The 15,345-nt window shown below is 49.7% G+C and overlaps 1 long non-coding RNA gene across 1 annotated transcript in view; it reads right to left on the reverse strand.

Annotated features, from left to right (window-relative positions):
• Nucleotides 1-3,150: 3,150 nt before the first annotated feature.
• LOC120863420 overlaps nucleotides 3,151-15,345 on the reverse strand; it is a 30,935-nt gene continuing 18,740 nt past the window's right edge. Inside the window, exons 3-4 of the long non-coding RNA XR_005720986.1 lie at nucleotides 5,175-5,341; nucleotides 3,151-3,722 (exon numbers count right to left, since the gene is read on the reverse strand). This is a non-coding gene — a long non-coding RNA (uncharacterized LOC120863420). The remainder of the gene's footprint in view (nucleotides 3,723-5,174; nucleotides 5,342-15,345) is intronic.

The following is a 15,345-nucleotide window of genomic DNA, read 5'->3' on the forward strand; positions in this document are numbered from 1 at the left end:
GATCCAGAGAAGCATGGAAGCATATCCATTACCATACGTGAAACAGACAGCCAGTGAGAATTTGCTTTGTGACACAAGCAGCTCAACCCAGCGCTCTGCGACAACCTAGAGAGGTGGGATGGGGTGGAAGATGGGAAGGAGGTTCAGGAGGGAGGGGGCAAATATATACCTGTGGCTGATTCATGTTGATGTGTGGCAGAAACCAGCACAATACTGTAAAGTGAATATCTTGCAATAAAACAAAAAGTATAAGTGAAAAAAAATATAGCAAAGCCAGGAGAGGTAGAAAAGTTAAGCTGGTCACTTAAAGAGTAAGACAGACTCACCCCAATTTCCCTAAAGAGTAACCTCCCTGTGCTGGCGGTGGGGGGGGGGGGGCGGGGGGCGGGGAGGGGATGAGAGGGAGGAGAGATTTCAGCCAGCCCACTCATGTCTCAGAGAGGGAAAGACTCAAAGGCCTGAGCAAGGTATGCTGCTGAGGGGTGGGACCAGGCTCAAGACCAGTCATGCCCATGTGACAGCTTTAGATGGAGCACAGTCAGTACAGTCAGTTGGACTTAGCCTAGGGTTGGTGACCACAGGCCCAAACTGCAGGCCTTATTCAAAGACAGGCTTGTGACTTCCTAGGACATACTCCAGCCATGCCATCAGTTTAGCCAGGGAAATCAGCATCCACCAGCAAATTCTCTTTTATGATCCATGTTCCTGCAGTCAACAATCTAAAAACCCTGAATACTGTCTGGGTCTTGGGCAGGTTAAACAAGCCCCCAAATCTTACACTCAAATCTGCTTTAGAAGACCGTTTTCATCCACATGAGGTCCTGCAGGCGTCTTCCCTGTGTCAGGGCCTGTGTTCTTGGTAACAGATGCAGGGCTGAAAGGACACAGATCTGCACTCTTAAGAAGTGTCCCGGTGTGTTTGGAGATGATCTGCATGACCCTCTCTGTGTCCAGAGGCTTCCTGAGCTGAGAGCCCAAGGCCCTCCAGCTCACTGTCACCCAGAAAGCCTGCAAAAAGGCCCCACCCAGGAAATCGGCCTCCCTGGGTCTGGGTGGAACTGAGAACTCGCATTTCTAATCCATACCCTGGGAGGTTCTGAGGGACACTGTCAAGATGCCCTGCTCCTCCATCCCCTCAGACCTAGGGCAAGTGCTGTGGCCCACAGTAAGAGGGGAGCAGAAAAAGGGACTCTAAGGGGGAAGCAGCCTCTGAGCAGGATCCAGAGAAACCGGAAGGGATCTGGGTGAGATGACATTCCCAGTATAAGGAACAACCTGTTACAGGCCACATGGAAAGCATTTAGGAAAAGCTGAGTGTTGCATGGACAGGGGTAGGGGGAAGGGGGAGGAAACAGGAAGGAAGGAATGAGCAAGAAAGCTGGAAAGGTGGATTGGGAGCGGCTTATGGGTGACCTGCTATGAGGGGTCCAATGGAAGGGATGTTATCCTGAGGGCCAGCTGGAGTGAGCAGGCTGTACGCAGGTGAAGGAGGTGATAGGAGACAGGCTACGCAAGGCCGGTCAGGCCACCAGCTATTCTCCTGCCCAAGCTGGGCAAGGCCAGCATCTCATCAATGGAGCTGAGGGGTTGGGGGGAGGGAGGCTGTGAGCTGGGGTAACTCCCCATCCCTGACAGTTCTTCCGGCTCTTCTCAAGTCCTCAGAGTTACTGTTCACCAAGTTGGGCCCAAGGCCCTCCTGCTTAGTGTCACCCGGAAAGCCTGCAAAAAGGCCACACCCAGGCCCCACCCAGGGAACTGGCCTCCCTGGGCCTAGGGTCAGGGTGGAGCTGAGGACTCCCATTTCTGACCATACCCTGGGGGGTTCTGAGGAGGACTGTTGAGATGCCCTGCTCACTCCTCCATCCCCTCAGGACCCACCCACATCTCCCGGAGCTTTGGGGACCTTCTTTGTTCTGATAACTCCCACTGCCCACACCCTCTCCTCAGTCCAACTGTTCCCCTCACTGACCACTCGACATGCTCCTTGGTTGTCCCAAGGTCCCCTTTATCCAACGCCATAAATCAAGGCTGAACTTCCAAACCTGCATCTGCTCAAACCTGCTTCTCCCCCTCCTCCATGGACATGTCCAGTTCACATGTCCAGCCCAGAAATCTGACACAAGCCTCTTCTCCCCGCATCCCATCCATGAGCCAGTTCCATTGGTTCTGCCTCCCGTTGTTTCTCTAACCCAATCCGATCCTGTTCTCTTTATCACTACCACTCTAGTCCAAGTCACCATCTTGTCTGCCTTGGCCCATGTTAACAGCTCCCTTCCCCCCACTTTGCCTCCTCTAAGGTAACCTCACCATGCTCATTTCTTACTTAAAGCCATCAATGGCTTCCCATTGCTCTCACGATAAATTCCCCAACTTGTTGTCCAGCCTTATCTCTTGTCCTACATGATATGCCTGGCCTTCCCCTTTACCTAATTCCTCGTTAAGTGTGTGGACTAACTGGGTTTGAATTCTGGCTCTACAAGCTGTGTGCCCATGGGCCAGTTTTTCAAACTTTCTGTGTTCATCTCTAAAAGGAGATAATGGTAGTCTGCACTTCATAGGGCCATTGTGAGAATTAAATGAGTTAAACATGTAAAGAAGCCCTCAGAATGGTGCCTGTCACATGAAGTTGTTGCTTAGTCCCTAAGTCGTGTCCGACATCTTTTGCAACCCCATGGACTGTAACCCGCCAGGATGCTCTGTTCAGGGGATTTCTCAGGCAAGAAGAGTACTGGGGTGGGTTGCCATTCCTTTCTCCAGGGGGTCTTCCTGACCCAGGGATCAAACCTATGTCTCCTACATTGGCAGGTGGATTCTTTATTACTGAACCACCAGGGAAGCCCCTGTCACATAATAAGCTCTATTAAACCAGTCCATCCTAAAGGAAATCAGTCCTGGGTGTTCATTGGAAGGACTGATGTTGAAACTGAAACTCCAATATTTTGGCCACCTGATGTGAAGAGCTGACTCATTTGAAAAGACCCTGATGTTGGGAAAGAATGAAGGCAGAAGGAGAAGGGGACAACAGAGGATGAGATGGTTAGATGGCATCACCAACTCAATGGACATGAGTTTGGGTGGACTCCGGGAGTTGGTGATGGACAGGGAGGCCTGGAGTGTTGCAGTTCATGGGGTCGCAAAGAGTCGGACATGACCGACCGACTGAACTGAACTGAACTAAAAATGTTAGCTAAATGGTTAATTTTTATTTGGGGGACATCAGGTTAAATCTCACTTCCTCCTGAGGCTTTCCCTGTGCCCCTGACCAAGACCACTTCCAGGTCTGCCTGTCATAGTCCCTCTTCATCACCCTTGCAGTTACTTGCGGGCTGCCTCTCTCTAGAGTGCAAGCTGTGCAGGGGCAGGACCACATTTGTCTCAGACCCAGCTGAGCTCTGAACCCCCACACACAGTGCTAGGCACAGGGCAGGCCGGCAACCATCAGATATTTGCTAACTAAACAAAATAAAAGTCAACAGATTCATCACAAAACAAAGAACAATGTCTGCCTACAAAATGCCCGTTTACAGCACTTTGTACATTTTTTTTTTCATTTGACATTGATTAGTACCTCTCCTCGGAGAAGGCAATGGCACCCCCCTCCAGTACTCTTGCCTGGATAATCCCATGGACGGAGGAGCCTGGTGGGCTGCCGTCTATGGGGTCGCACAGAGTCGACTTAGCAGCAGCAGCAGCACCTCTCCTAGAGTTTTCCTCACACCGTCCTGTGGGGAAGGGGAAGTAGAGGGACACAGAGATGAACAAGACAGATGTGGCCCGTGTCCTCAAGGAATGCACAGTCCACTGCAGAGACAAGCCGCGCTCTGTGCTCTAACTGGGCTGTACTGGCCTGTAACAACTCTATTTCCCAGGAGATCTTTGGAACATGAAAGCGAAAAGTAACTAAAAACAGACACTGTTGCCTACTTACCTCCACCCCCAGTTTCTAACAAGGTTTTCTGTAGAAAGAAAGGGTAGGTCCTGTCCCAAGGGCACTAAGGTCACCCCATCTTTCTCTGCCTGGAGACCTCCTATTCAGACATCAAGACCCCACTTAAGCAGCACCTCCTACAAGAAGTCTTCCTGCTCCTGCCAGGGCTCTCTGTATGGGACTTAGTCATAGCTCTAGTGATTTTCTGGGACAATGATGGGATTTGTCACAGAGAATCCAAATTTCATGTCATTTGCCTCTCTAAAAGAGTAAAAGGTAATTCAATGAATGTGGAACTATGTGTGATTTCATGTTTGGACTTCAGTGAAGGCAGAAAATAGCCTCTGTCTGACCATGTGACCTGATTTGTGGTTTGGAGAACATGGTCACCGTAATTACAGCATTGACCACATGCTGTAAGAGTTTCCTGTCTCTCTCTCTCTCTCTCTCTCCTACACACAGTCACACACTTCTTCAAATACAGGGACCATTTGCTTTCTGTTAAACAAATAAAGGAAAAAATCTGTGAAATGGGCGGGTTATCAGATGGAAAATGGATATAAACTGTCCTGGAATGCAACAAAAGATGGTCAGAGGTGGGAGACGGAAGCAATTAACAGCACTTAATCATTTACTCTGCTGCATGCTACCTGCTTTCCATTTGTTATTGAGCAGCCCAGAGAGCTGTAGCTCAAAGAGGTAAAAAAACTGCCCCATGGTCTCCCGACAGGAGTGGCAGAGGAGTTTTCAAATCCAGGTCCACCCAACTCAAAGGCTACATTCTTACCATTTACCCCACCCTTCAGTGCCCAGGGACAATGAGTCCCCAAACTGTACAGGACCACCTGGATTCCGTGCCCTACTTCCTCACTTCCACAGGGTTTTCCCAACCCTTCCCTGTTGCACCTCCACTTTCATCTACGCTGCTGCTGCTGCTGAAGAGCATCTGTGGCTGGTTTCCAAAGCAGTCCTGACCCTGGGGCCAGGTTTCCTGTTTCAGGCAGAGCCCACCCACGGATGTGTGTGTCCCGCTTTCCTCAGCGCATCCTTCACTCCCAGGAGCAGCCTGGGCCGAGGACTCGGCTAGCACAATCCTCTACAGGTGCAGCACTTTCCCCGTGTTTTCTAAAGCATTTCCCCACTCTGCAAAGCAGTTTCTGGTGACTCCACAGTAGTCCTGAGAGTTTTTCACAGTGGAGGATTTTTCACCCTATTTTAAAGAGGAGAAAACAGAGGTTTGGCCAACCTGTGGGAGATCCCCTCGGCTGTTCAAAGAGCTGAGCTGCAGCTGAACGGGATTTCAGGCCACTGAACCGCGGTTTTCCAAATCCTTAGAGGGTTCTACTTGACCAAGAGAACAGGGATGGAGGGTGAAAGATCTTCAGAATCTTCACACAGAGAAGATAATGGCTTCTGCAAACAAATGTAAATCGGTTAATTTCCCTTTTTTACTGTGTTCATTGTGATGCACCAATTACAACCTGGCAAAAGAAAAACATTCACAAGCAATTGTGGTCTCTAAACTGCAATAAATTGGTAAATAAATTGGTAACTGCAATAGGCTCAAAGTCCTCTGAGGGTGAGGCAGGGCCCAGTTACAGCCTGCAGATCTGGGGACAGAAGCCAAGGGTCGCAAGCAATCTGTTCTTTGGCCAACCTCTCCAGAGGGGCTCTGCACTGGTCTTTCCTTCACCCCCAGGCCATTTCTCATCCATTCCTCCTCTATCTGGCTTCCACATTCTTCAGTTCTCTTCATTTGATCCCCAGGTGCTAAATATATTTTTTTTAATTGAAGTAAAGTTGATTTACAATATTGTGTTAGTTTCAGATGTACAGAAAGTGATTGTTATATATAGTTCCTCAGATTATATTCCATTGTAGGTTATTGTAAGATATTGAATATGATTCCCTGAGCTGTAAACTGTTATTGCTACATATATTTTTCAAATTTTTTCAAAATTCTCCAAGCCAGACTTCAACAATACGTGAACTGAGAACTTCCAGATGTTCAAACTGGATTTAGAAAAGGCAGAGGAACCAGAGATCAAATTGTCAACATCTGTTGGATCATAGAAAAAGCAAGAGAATTCCAGGAAAACTTCTACTTCTGCTTCATTGACTATGCTAAAGCCTTTGACTGTGTGGATCACAACAAACTGTGGAAAACTCTTCAAGAGATGGGAATACCAGACCACCTTACCTGCCTCCTAAGAAACCTGTATACAGGTCAAGAAGCAACAGTTACAACTGGACATGGAACAGACTGGTTCCAAAGTGGGAAAGGAGTACGTCAAGGCTGTATATTGTCACCCTGCTTATTTAACTCATATTCAGAGTACATCATGCAAAACACCAAGCTGGATGAAGCACAGCTGGAATCAAGACTGTCAGGAGAAATATCAATAACCTCAGATATGTAGATGACACCACCCTAATGGCAGAAAGCAAAGAACTAAAGAGTCTCTTGATGAAAGTAAAAGAGGAGAGTGAAAAAGCTGGCTGAAAAACTCAACATTCAAAAAATGAAGATTATGGCATCTGGTCCCATCAATAGATGGGTAAAGAATGGAAACGGTGACAGATTTTATTTTGGGGGGCTCTAAAATCACTGCAGATGGTGACTGGAGCCACGAAATTAAAAGACATTTGCTCCGTGGAAGAAAAGTTATGCCAAACCTAGACAGCATATTAAAAAGCAGAGACGTTACTTTGCCGACAAAGGTCTGTCTAGTCAAAGTTATGGTTTTTCCACTAGTCGTGTATGGATGTGAGAGCTGTATGGATGGCATAAAGAAGGCTGAGCACCAGAGAATTGATGCTTTTGAACTGTGGTGTTGGAGAAGACTCTTGAGAGCCCCTTGGACTGCAAGATCAAACCAGTCAACCCTAAAGGAAGTCAGGCCTGAATATTCACTGGAAGGACAGATGCTGAAGCTGAAGCTTAAATACTTTGGTCACCTATGAGAAGAACTGACTCCTTAAAAAAGACCAGGATACTGGGAAAGACTGAAGGCCGGAGGAGAAGGGGATGACAGAGGATGAGATAATTGGATGGCATCACTGACTCAATGGACATGAGTTTGAGCAAGCTCCAGGAGATGGTGAAGGACAGGGAAGCCTGGTGTGCTGCAGTTCATGGGGTCATAGAGTCGGACGTGACTGAGTAACTGAACAACATATATTTTATGTATAGCAGCGTATATCTGTTAATCCTATACTCATAATTTATTCTTCCCCCACCTTACTCTTTGGTAACCATAAATTTGTTTTCTATATCTGCGAGTCTGTTTCTGTTTTTTTTATTTAGATTTGTATTTTTTTTTAGATTTCACATAAAAATGATAACATGGCATTTGTCTTTCTTTTTCTGACACTCTCTAGGTCCATCCATGTTGCTGCAAATAGCATTATTGCATTATTTTTTTGTGGCTGAGTAATATTCAACAGTTCATATATACCACATTTTCTTTATCCAGGCATCTTTTGATGGACACATGCTGCTTCCGTGTCTTAGCTATTGTAAATAGTGCTGCTATGAACATTGGTGTGCATGTATCTTTTTTAGTTTAGAGTTTTCATTTTTTTCCAGATGTACACCTAGGAGTGAGATCACTGGATCATATGGAAACTTTATTTTTAGTTTTTTAAGGAACATCTATACTGTTTTCCATGTTGTGTGTGTATTAGTTGCTCTGTCGTATCTGATTCTTTTTGACCCTACGGACTGTAGTCCACCAGGCTCCTCTGTCCACGCGAAAATACTGGAGTGGGTAGCCATTTCCTTCTCCAGGAGATCTTCCTGACCCGGGGTCGAACCTGGATCTCCCACACTGAGAAAAGATTCTTTACCATCTTAGCCCCTGATTTACATTCCCAACAAGAGGGTAGGAAGGTTCCCTTTTCTCCACACCCTCTCCAGAGTTTATTACTGATAGACTTTTTGATGATGGCCATTCTGACCATTGTTAGGTGATACCTCATTGTGGTTTTGATTTCCATTTCTCTAAAAATTAGTGACACTGAGCATCTTTTCGTGTGCCTATCAGTCATGTGTATATCATCTTTGGAGAAAGAAATGTCTATTTAGGTCTTTCGCCCACCTTTTAGTCGAATTGTTTTTTGATATTGAGCTATATGAGCTTAGACATAAATACTTTTAATATAACTCAAATAAAAAGATTATATTCATCAAAGGGGAGGCAGCATTTCTCCTCAAGATTCCTATCAATTATTCTCATCAGTTCATTCTCACCACTCCCATGGGGAAGGCACCACAACTCCCAGATAAAGAAACTGTGTCTCAGGGTCCCGGGGGCTCCACCAAACGAAGCAGGGAGGACAGGCCAAGTGACCTGGTCAGGAGGCTGCCTCCAGTCCTCCTGGGTCCTCAACCCCTGCCACACACATACACACCCCTACCCACCTCACCTCATTCGTTTGCATTCTCCTCCTGGGCCACCTTGTCACCTTAGTTTATGATTCCTGAACTAATTCACTCTGCTCGCTTACAGAAAGGGAGAAAATGAGGCCCAGAGAGGAACAGGGGCCTGCCTCTATCACCGGCGATGCAGCCAAGCCAGGACACCTGGAGGAGGCGCCTGCCTGTAACTCTCCCACTTGCCCAGCTGTGTGTGCATCAGAAGCTGAGAGGGAGGTGGCACCCAGGGTCAAGTCTAGACACCATTCCTGGGTCCCGGACTTGTGCCAGCATATAAGGAAGGGAGGGAAGGGCAGTGTTGACCCCAGTGGGAAATTGGCTCTAAAACTGCCATGGTGACCAGACTCTTGTCTGGGGCTATCTGTTCCAACAGGCATGGAAATTCTTATCATTCCAAGGCCCCATCTTCATACAGACCTGTCTGGGCTGAGTCTATCCTGAGACAGAGCTGGGGTTGGGTGAGGGAAGCAGGAGGGAAGCAGTGGGGATCACCCCCCCTTATTTACTTACAACAGGGTCACACCCATTCACTTACCCGCTGCACACACCACTCACCCCACCAATCTCCATTCCCCACAACCTCCCCTCATCCAATGCTTAAGAGCTTTGAAGCCAGACTATCATGTGTGGAAATCCAAGGTCAGTCAACACTTATTGTCACTTACCACGGCTTCAATTGTTTATTTGTAGAATGGGAATAACATTACTTACATCATAGGGTTATTGATAAGAATAAATGAAATATTAGGAAACCACTTAGCACTATGCCTGGCATAGCTGCTATAGTTGTTACTGTTATTTTACCCAACATACTCCTACAGCTAACTGAGATTCCCCCTTTCTCTATTGTACACACACACCTCCCCAGAGGCCCTCAGCCAGCTGACCCATCCTCATAGCCCTACTGCCCTCTGACCCTTCTACTCCAGGCAACCTGGAAACCTCAAGGCCTGGGTCCCGGCCATGTGTGCCCAGCATTCTTCCTGCCGAGGAGAATGCCCTCACCTCCACCTCTTCTCAATTCTAACACCCCCTTCTTTCCTTCAAGTCCTAGCTCCAATCCCACTTCCTCCAGGACGCCTTCCCTGACTGACCTCTGATCTTCCTTCTCGGAACTGCTCAGGTGCTGAGTGAGTCACCTATTAGTACTGCCTTGGAATTCCTGAGTCTGTCAGTAAGAAAGCCTCTTCCTTCCTCCTCCCCACCATCTCTTAAAATCGGAAAAAGCATTTTCCAGGCAGATTTGAGGCACCCTGAATCCATTCCCCGATTCCTGTATCACCCCCACATCCCAGCACCGGCAGTCACCGTCATACATCCTCTGGAGCTAGGAACAGGGCAGGGTCTGGAGACTGCACAGGGCAGGCAGTTCCCCAGACAGACAGACAGGATAGTCTATAGACTGGGAGAGGCTGGAAGACCCTCACCTGATCACTGGGGTCCCAGGTTCTGCTAAGAGACAGAGGCATCAGGAGCTGAGACTCCCTGAAGCTCACCTATAGGGGAACAGGGGTCGAGGTAGATCCTGCAGCCTGCAGGACAGCGGCCTGGGGTGGAGGGGTGTGGTCAGAACTCAAATTCCACACCTTTCACGGAGAAGAAGGATGCAGACCTGTCCTGGGAGACCCTGGAAGAGGCTCTGGAAGCCAACCATGAGGGTGGAAAAAGCTGTGGGAAGTAGATGCCACCCGACACCCGGAAACTCTAGCCATTCTGAAAGCCCGGCAGCCATGAGTTCTCCACTGGAGGAGGGAATGGGTAGGCAAAGGCTGGTCAGTGTTGGTCAGGGTGGGCTAGAGGATCCCTGCGCTGGGAGAGGACCAGGATTCTGCTCAGATTCTCCCAAGCTCTGGGAGTTAATATCTAAGGCTCAAAGTCAGCTAGTGATATAAAAATCTGAAAACCTGGTTCTGAAATTCCATCTCTTTAAAATTCTGAAATGAAACACATGAAATTTAAAATGTTCTAGCAGTCATGTTTTAAAAGCAAAAAAAAAAAAAAAGTGAGATTCATTTTAGTAATACACTGTATTTTACCCAATATATCCAAAATATTATCATTTTGACATGTAATTAATATGTTATTAATGAGATGTTTAAAAGTCTTTCTTTTGTACCAAGTCTTCAAAATCTGCTATGTATTTTAAATGTACAGCTCATCTCAATTCAGACTAGTTACATTTCAAGGACTCAATAACCACACATGGCCAGTGGCTACAGTGTTGACACAGCACAGTTTAGAAACCTACAATCTATGACTCACTTTGCTAAAATTCTGAGATGCTATGCTTCTGAGATTCTAGAATTCTCCAGCATACTCAGGTTCTGTAACGCTTCAAATGTGATTCCACCGGATTAACGTGTTGCCCCAAGTCTGCGTGTGGGTAAGGCTCCTCCCCACATGTCTTTCGTGTGGAAAGAAATCCAGGCCCCTGCAGAGCCCCTGGGTGGGGGAAGAGAGGAGCGAGGATCCCTCTCCTCGGCCACCCCTACCATCTGGCCCAGCCAGAGGAAACGGGGGTGGGCGGGCCTGTGTGCCCAGGGCACTGGCCTCTCCACATGGCGCTGCCTCTCCCACCATCCCTCCGGCTCATCACCTCTCCATCCGTGCGCACAAGCCTGGCAGTGAGACTCCTGCCTCTGAGTCCTCCTGGGGAGGGGGCATGCCCCTGCCTCCCTACCCTTGGTTTCCGTCCACTCTGGAGAGCATTTGGGAGGCTGCTGCAAGCAGATGGAGCTGGGGATTGTGGTTCAGATCCCAGATGGAAGGCCGAGGGTGGAACTGGTCTCCATCTGTTCGAGGCTACGGCCTGGAGGTCTGAGGACAGCAGAAGTCGGAGACCCACCCACTGTACCTCAGAAGGCTCTGTGAGGTCCTGTGATGTATGTTTGAACAATGCAGATGGGGAAACTGAGGCCCACCCAGGCATGAGGTGAGTGTGGAGATCTGCCAGAAAGTGGCCTCCTGCTTAGCCACAGGCCTCCTCTTCCTGCTTTCCCTGCCCCACCTCTACCTGTGGGAAAGTCAAGGTGCAAAGCCGGCATGGCAGGGTGTCAGTGAGGCTGCTGGAAGGTCCACGGGGGGGTTGCAGCCAAGTGGGTGACCCCGTAGCTTGGGGATGCTTGTGCCAGGCCCAGGATTTCCTGGTTCCAACCAGGCTCTTTCCAGGCTCCTCCTGCCCCAGATTCTAAGGGGGATCTGGGGAATGGGAGCTTGGGCATAGGCAGAGTCTGGGTGAGGCAGAAGCTGGACCTGGTGGGGAGGGTCTCCATCAACAGCCATCAGCCTCTGCATCAGCTGGTATCCAGTTCTGTCCTCTGTCTCAAAGTCCTTTTGTAGCCATAGTCTCCTTTAGCCTCACAAAAGCCCAAGAGGAAAGATCGGCAGGAGCACCTGCCATCAGCCTGTCAACTCCCAGCACAAAGGCCATGCAGAGGGCCTGGTGCTGTAGCTTTGTTACTGTTCCACTTTTCACAGGTGGGGAAACTGAAGCCCAGAGAGGGGCTGTGACCTGTCTCAGGCTACAGAGCCAGAGGGGAATCACTGGCTCAGCACCCATTCAGGGAGCACCCCCCGCCCCACCGCGACCCCACCCCTGGTCCTGCTCCACTCCCGGGCACTCAGATGGTCTGTAACTAAGGAGATCAGGAGTTACCCACAGCCACATTTTCCAGGCTGGGCTGCTTCCAGGCTGGGTTTCCCCTCTGGGGAAAGCCCCAAGGTTGTTCTGCATGGTCAGGAGAACCAGGGAGGAAATGACAAAAATCCTGCTGGAGAGGGCTGCAGAAAACAGCCCAACCTTTGGCCTCCAGGGAGTGGGGGTGGCCTCTGGCTCTGCCAAAGTAGGGGTGCAGATGCGGCAGTCAAAGGGTGCTGCAGGGAGGCAGCCCTGGGACCTTGATTTGGAAAGGCACTGGCTTTGGACTGATGCGGGCCAGGGTTCAGTTCCATTACTGCTAGTCAGTAGCTGTGTGATCATGTGTCTGTGACTTCCCCTGGGCTCCCTCCTCTGTGAACTGACTGACACACAGCTCCAGGGCAGTGGGTATCTGAGTATACAGAAACTAAGCCCACAGTTCGTTCTAGCTCAAATGCCCCGTCCAAGAACTGATCCATTTTGGGGTCCCCCATCACTTTGCTGCCACAAAAATGCTCCATAAATATTTCCTGAATAAACGAATGAATGACTGTTGCCAGCCAAGAATAGAGCAAAATACAGGGGAAGGCTGGACTTCCCTCTTGGTTCAGTGGTTAAGAATCCACCTGCCAATGCCGGGGACATGGTTTTGATCCCTGGTCGGGGGAGATTCCACATGCCTCGAGGAAACTAAGTCCACGCGCCACAACTCTAGTGGCTGTGAAGACCACGCGCTCTGGAGTCTGGGCACCTACAGCCTGTGCTCCAGGAGAAGCCACTGCGACAAGCAGCCCGCCCACCTACAGAACAAAGAGTAGCCCCACTCACAGCTAGAGAACTAGAGAAAGCCGTGCACAACAAGGAAGACCTCGCACATCCAAAAAATAAACATCAAAATGGGGATGGTGTTCAACTAGTCCATCCAGAGAACAAAATGGGAAAGGCACCAAACTAGTGCATCCAGAGATCTGACAGATTTTGTCGTGGCTCACGGCATGGCCTCATTTTTTTAAAGCCCATCCAGTAACACTCTGAGAAGGCGTGACTATTATCCGCTCGTTCCCAATGAGGGGCCTGAGGCACAGAGAGGCTCAGCGTCCCTGTGGTCACACTGCTGGCTCCCTGCAGCCGCTGGACATGGACCCAGCCTCCCCGCCCACTGGGTCTCCACTCGCGGGTGGCCGAGGACCCTGTAGCTCTCCCTTCCTGTCTCCTCTGGCCAGGGCACCTATCAGGAGGGGCTCCCCTTCCCAGGCTGGTGTTGGGTGCTGCTCAGGGCTTCCCATGGGTTCTGGAGGCTCCCAAAATCAGCCTTTGGTGGTGAACGTGGGAGATGAAGTCGGGGCTCTACTCACTCCAAGACTGTCGCCTGGGCCCTTAGTCAGAGACTGATTCTCACAGCTTTCTGACTGCTTCCTGCCCAGAGGGAGGCAGGAAGCCAGACCGCCGGGGACTGGGGCTCCAGCTCCTTTGTTTGCCTTTAGTTCACCTCCCCCCCACCCTCCTCCCCCACGCCAACCCTGCCCCAGCTGTGGACCTTCCTCTTCTTGCCCAACTTCAGACCCTGACCTTGAGGGTCACTCCCGGGCAGACTTTCTAGCGTGAGGACAACCACCCTCGGGGGTGGGAATCCAGGGACTGGGTTCCATGCACTGCCAAGAACTGGGTGAGGTGTGGGGAGGGGGGACACTTTTCTCTCCAAGGAAGGGGCGTATTTGGAGAAAATCTGCCCCGAGATGGGGGAGGCGGGGGTCGGGAACGTGCCAATAAGTCATATGGGCACATCAGTTCTCAAACAAGCTCCACAGTCAATGTGTGGGATCGTACTGACCACCCTGCTTAGAGACGAGTTAGCTTGTTATCACCCCAATTTTAACACAAGAGGAAGCTGAGGACCAGGAGGATTCAGAGACTTGTTCATGATTATGCAGACATTTGGGGGCAGAAGCAAACCTTTACCCAAGTCTCCAGAGACTGTATGGATATAAAAACTATTATTATTATTACAAATATTTACCAAGCTCTGACTCTGCCAAAATCTTCCCTTTCATTGCCACACTGAATCATCTCAGAAATTCTAAGTAGTGATCCCCATTTTACAGATGAGGAAACTGAGGACTGAAGAAGCAAATCACCTGCCCAAAGTCCAGTTATCTGCATCAACACATCCACTTGTGAGGATGTGAAGGCAGTTTGACCTCAAATCTTTCTGGCTCCAAAGTCTCGGGTCTCACAGGGAAGACAGGGCTGCCTCCAGCTGGGGTAGAGAAGTCACCTGATTTCCCCAAACGGGGCCTGAAAGAAGCCTGGCCACACCACCCCTGCTTACGGTGCCGCTTGAGCTTCGCGCACATATCCCCTGGAGCCTCTCTGGAGGCGGCCCTGAGAAATGTAGCAGGCGCTGCAGGACTCGGGAGCACGCCAGGGCCACGTCTGTGTGTGAGCAGCGTTCCTGGCCAGGCCTACGTGGCCCAGTGACAGCCTCATAGGTGAGCTCACACATGTGTGCACCCAAATTCCTCCACTCCTTCATTCATTCACCAAACACCAGCCCACCAGCCTTCATATTTCTATACACATTTACTTTTTTAAAAAAAAAAGTCACTTCTTTTGCTGACCTCCCCAAGCAGCTGCTGCTGCTGCTGCTGCTGCTAAGTCGCTTCAGTCGTGTCCGACTCTGTGCGACCCCATGGATGGCAGCCCACCAGGCTCCCCCGTCCCTGGGATTCTCCAGGCAAAAACACTGGAGTGGGTTGCCATTTCCTTCTCCAATGCATGAAAGTGAAAGTGAAAGTGAAGTCGCTCAGTCATGTCTGACTCTTAGTGACTCCATGGACTGCAGCCTACCAGGCTCCTCCGTCCATGGGATTTTCCCAGCAAGATTACTGGAGTGGGGTGCCATTGCCTTCTCTGTCCCCAAGCAGGGAACAGCTACATAATTGATGAGGCCCAGTACAAAATGCAAACGCAGAAGAACCCCTTGCTTAAAAATGAAGAACTCCAATGGGACTTCCCTGGTGGTCCAGTGGTTAAGAATCTGCCTTCCAATGCAAGGGACACAGGTTCGATCCCTTGTCGGGGACCTAAGGTCCCACATGCTGCAGGGCAACTAGGTCCCTGTGCCACAACTACTGAGCCTCTGAGCACTCTGGAGCCCATGAGCCACCATGAAAGATTCCACATGCTACAGTTAAGACCTGATGAAGCCAAATAAATAAATAAATTAAGAATTCCAACACAGGGGCAGCAGGACATTCAGTGAGGTACAGGGCCCCAGTGAGTGCACTGGGGCCCGGCTGTGGGCCCACCGGCCCCAGCACACCTCGGCCTCACTCTCTGGAC

This window comes from Oryx dammah, unplaced genomic scaffold (genome assembly GCF_014754425.2).
Source record: "Oryx dammah isolate SB20612 unplaced genomic scaffold, SCBI_Odam_1.1 HiC_scaffold_5, whole genome shotgun sequence".
NCBI classification, from domain to species: domain Eukaryota; kingdom Metazoa; phylum Chordata; class Mammalia; order Artiodactyla; family Bovidae; genus Oryx; species Oryx dammah.